At 39.6% G+C, this 4652-nt stretch overlaps 1 long non-coding RNA gene across 2 annotated transcripts; it reads left to right on the forward strand.

Annotated features, from left to right (window-relative positions):
* The first annotated feature begins 1406 nt into the window (after positions 1-1406).
* LOC127906353 (uncharacterized) lies at positions 1407-3614 on the forward strand. 2 transcript variants are annotated; one of them, XR_008060956.1, is made up of 4 exons: positions 1407-1759; positions 2600-2789; positions 3183-3237; positions 3520-3614. It is a non-coding gene; the product is annotated as an uncharacterized LOC127906353 (long non-coding RNA). The 2 variants fall into 2 exon arrangements; XR_008060957.1 differs by lacking the exon at positions 1407-1759 and adding an exon at positions 1782-2323.
* Positions 3615-4652: the final 1038 nt, after the last annotated feature.

Consider the following 4652-nt stretch of genomic DNA (forward strand, 5'->3'; position numbering starts at 1 on the left):
CTAAGGAATCCTATCTGTACTTTTCTCAGCAAGACTTTCTCAAACCTCAGCATCACTGATAAGCTTTCACTTCTTTGACCCTATTTCCTACTGATCAACTTTTTGGCCTCAATAAGTCTGCCTCCATTCACATTTTAATATCATCTGTGGACATAGATATTGAGACCACAGGGACATGGCTTTTAATCTTCTTCCCATTAAGCTTTTCCATTTTCTAAATCTTCTCTTGGTGAGCCTGGATACCACACAATACTAACAATCTGCCATTTCCAATTAACCAAGCTAATTTCATTTCACCTACCTCTTTCTCTAAAGCATTAGTTAGTCGGATAGGGTGTAAGTGGGGCCCTGTGGTCTCATCAAACACTATCACCACTTTCCACTCCAACACATCACTACTCTTGATTCAAACCTTGGCCCTCTTTATGCTTTCTTTACTAGACGCTCCACTGCTTTCTGTATCATTATCTCTCTTCTTCCTGTCGTTCCACTACCGACCATTCTGGTCCTTGACCCTCATCCTCCCATTCCATACAATCAGAACTGATACCCATATTGTTCGTATTCCAACACAGCTGTTGCTTCACCAACTTTTTCTCCATTTAGCCCGCACTACTCGCCGCCATTTCCTATTCCCCGAACTATGGATCAACTCGACACGCTTCACCAATCAAGGAACCTCATGCGGACAACCTGCAGTCAGCAACCTGGTCAGAGCAATTTCCTTGTTTGAAAGTCAGGTTTTATGGGTATTATGACTCATACTGTGGAACTCTATAAGAATGAGGCCTACAGCAGGATAAATAAATGCTCCTCCAGCTCAGTGCCTCCAGAGATGTACCCCAACCACCAACTAAAATAATTGTCTGGTATATGTGCAATCATGAGTATAGAGAAGAAAAATACATGTTTAGAACTGAGAATTGTTTGCATGGTGCAAGAATGAATGCAATTAATTGATTATTTAATGTTATGGTCACAGCTTTGTATAAACAAAACATACACAGCCTCTGCTCAACAACTAGAACATTCATAATTTGGGGGTCTGCAGTTCGCGAACGACACAGTGCTTATAGTTTGGTTTACACCAGCTCTCGAAGTTCTAGTAGTCCCATGTGTCGCGTCAGTAACAATGCATTCCGCCAAATCATTCACAATCTAGTCCATTTGAGGCCACAACTAGACCTGGTTTCAAATATAGGTCTATCAAGAAATAATCGTATTTGTATGCCTAGAAATTAACCAATGTACATTATTTAGAGCACACGTTTACAAGTCACAGTCAAAAATGACAGCTCCAATAAGCCACTTATGGTGAACGAGAGACTTGTAGAATCACGAGTTCTGTTCGCCAGTAGAGGGTCCAGCGTGCTCTGTATGTTCCGTAGCTATGGGCATTACTGTCTCAAATGAACGAAATGAGTCGAAATATTCGTTTCTTTGACTGAATGAATCGTAAAGATCCGAGTCGGTAAAATGAGCCGAACTTCCCATTACTAGTCCATGACCACATTACATTGTATGACATAGCCCTAACCTGTCTGGTTGAAAGCGCGAGAGAACAAAAGTATTGATTGTATATAAAGCCCATGCTATAGAAATAACGTTGAATCACATAATAACAAATACATAAAAGTAAGAATTACTGTTCCGAATAATCGACTTGATCTGCTATCAACACTCCTCCCTGGCATGCGCATTTCCTCAAATTTACAACAGCAATATGGTACCTCCAGTTGTAGTGTCGCCTGTCATCAAGGTAAGTCTATATTTATTTTTATTAAATTGTGTTGTATAACTAACTCCATTGAAATCATATGATGAATACAACATGCTGTTGTTATGTTAAATGTTAAAAGCAGATGTCTGGGCCGTTAGAAAGCTTACTAACGTGAACTTTCATATGACATTGACTGGTTAAATCCAATGAGGGTTAGCCAGCTAGCTAGCTAACGTTGACTAACGATATGCCTGCCATAAAACTAGCCAAACGTAACTAAATAATCCGGCCAACCCAAAATCAATGTTTATAGTAATTTAGTTAATTGACTTGTAATAATTATTGATAACAACGGGCTAATTTATAGACTTGCATGGCTAACTGGGGGCGTTCCAAATCATCTAAGAGGAAACGTTAGTCTTGCTAGCGTGTTAGACTAACTTTGGGTGTGTTCGTAAATTCAATATGGGTGTTCGTAAATGTAGAGCATTGTCCGTTTGTAAATTCAGAGTTTCGCTCTCGGAGAGTTCAGAGCGCACACTGGACGCTTTGCCAGTCAAGCACCCAAGCTAACTGGCTAACGTTGGGTAGCTTGCTGATTGGGTAACTTGCTGATTCGCTTACATCCAGACACACGAGAGAACACTTCACTGACCATTTTACTCTGCTGTTTTTATGTTATCCAGAGCGTTGGTGACTGTAACATGCTGACCACACCGCATACGCGAGCATTGCAAAATCTATTTACACATACATGTTATTCAATCATTGCACCCACACTGCTCGTGCATAATTAAGTTTATGTGTGGCCAGCCGCTAAAATAGAACTTGGTTATTTTTGTGATGCTCAAGCGCTCCCATCTCCTCATTGGTTTTTAGGCGTATATACTACCCACGTGAGTGATTGAAAGCTGAACTGAGGTCCACATTCGGTTCATCTTTATGGTAATGCACCGTAAAGGTGGTTGCCAACCGCCATTTAAAGTCCAAAGAAGAAAAAGAAGCCTGAAGGAATTTACCGTTTTATCTGTGGATTAATTGTTGGAGTAGAGGACCTTGTACATTTCAGGTAAAATAACAACCCAACGTTTATATCCCATGACAAATTATCTAGCAACAGCAAGCTAGCTAAATTGCCATAAATGTTTAATGCGTTTTGACCTGTCCCCAAATGAATATAATTGGTTCAGAGTTTGTTTTGATATTTCAACCTGTGTGTTCTGATCGTGTCTGGTGTGGGTGACAAAGGGTGTTGAGCATTTGCAAATTCATATTATTTTGCGCTTGGTCACGCTCAGACGAGAGTGCTCTGAAATCGGGGTAGATAACCAAAGCAAATTTACCAACGCGCCCTTTAACGAATTATTATGCCAAAAGACGATTGAAAGTCAACCAGTTTAGACAGAGGTCAATAATTTTAAACTGGGTAACGTTAAATCAACTCAATTTTCCTTTATTTCAGACGGCAAGGTGGTCATTCTTGCTCATTGGCATGTTCTATGGCAAACAGAGATATGGTAAGTAAAATTACGTTTTTATTTTATTTAGCATAAGCTCTTATCCAGAGCAACAAACAAGCAATTAGGGTTAAGTGCCTTGCTCAAGGGCACATCAACAGATTTTTCACCTAGTCTGCTCGGGGATTCAATCCAGTGACCTTATATTTACTGGCCCAACACTCTTAACCGCTAGGCTGCCTGCCTCCCTACAATATATAATATTGTGTTAATGTCACCCGAGGGTATTTTGAATGTTCATAATTGCAATGTTACTGAATGTCATCTCTGCATTTCCGTTAGACTATCTGAAGCCAAGAGCTGAGGAAGAGAGGCGTGTTGAGGAAGCAGAGAAGAAGATACGAGAGGAACAGGAAAAAATAGCCAAAGCACTTGCGGAAGGTAAATAGTAAACCCATCAGAATGTTAGGGGAGATGAATAGCTGATGGTATCATACAGGTCTTATCATGCTGGGATAACTGTTGATCTCAGGCAGCTGTATAGGCATAGCACATTTTTCGACCAACCTTTTCTTTGCGATACTTTCTTTGTCCTCGATTAGGCGAGTAATAAACTTGTGTGTCCAGTTACAGGTGGTACTCCAAAAAAACAGAATATTCAGAACAATATTAATCAAGTGAGATTTTTTTAAATGTATTGGACCTTTATTTTAACAGTGTGCAAGTCTTTGTTTTGGTCACACTGAGACGCACTGTCATCTACCTTTACACTTGGCGACGTCGCATAGAAATGACTAGTTCCTGCAAAGATGCTGGAAAATGCGAGATGTGTGGTAGCTTCGATGATGATGAGGAACCTCTTCACGTGGTGCAAAAGTAGATTTCATGTTTTTCTAAAATATTCTCTGGTTTTTGGAGTACCACCTGCAACTGGACACAGAAGTGTATAAGGCAACGGTGCCTCTCCTAATCGAGAACGAAGAAAGGGTTGCCAAGAAAAGGTTATTTGAAAAATCTCCTGCTATGCCTATACAGCTGCTGAGATCAACTGTTATCTCAGCATAAGAACTCAATGATACCATCAGCTAGAGGATGCTGTGAAGATGTAAGTGAAGAAATGTTTGATTTGAGCATGGAGTGTGAAGCATGTTTTTTCTTTTCTCCCCCACAGCCTCTGAAGACACCATCCTGAAATGAACTTATGGATCTACTCTGTCATGTTAGAAGAAGAATACATGCATGATAAACATAATTATTTGAATGTATTACAGAATTCTTCTCTGGTATATCTGTTTAGATGTTAATGTGCTTACAATTATTAGTATAATACAAACTTCCAGTACTCTCAAAACACATCCAAAATGTGTTTTGACATCCAACTTCAACCAGATGTCGAATTTCTTTTACCCAAATGTTTCACAAATTTACTCTAACATTTTGTATAATTTTAATCTCAAATCAGAAAACATTTGTCT

The sequence above is a fragment of the Oncorhynchus keta genome, chromosome 12, assembly GCF_023373465.1.
Source record: "Oncorhynchus keta strain PuntledgeMale-10-30-2019 chromosome 12, Oket_V2, whole genome shotgun sequence".
Classification (NCBI taxonomy): domain Eukaryota; kingdom Metazoa; phylum Chordata; class Actinopteri; order Salmoniformes; family Salmonidae; genus Oncorhynchus; species Oncorhynchus keta.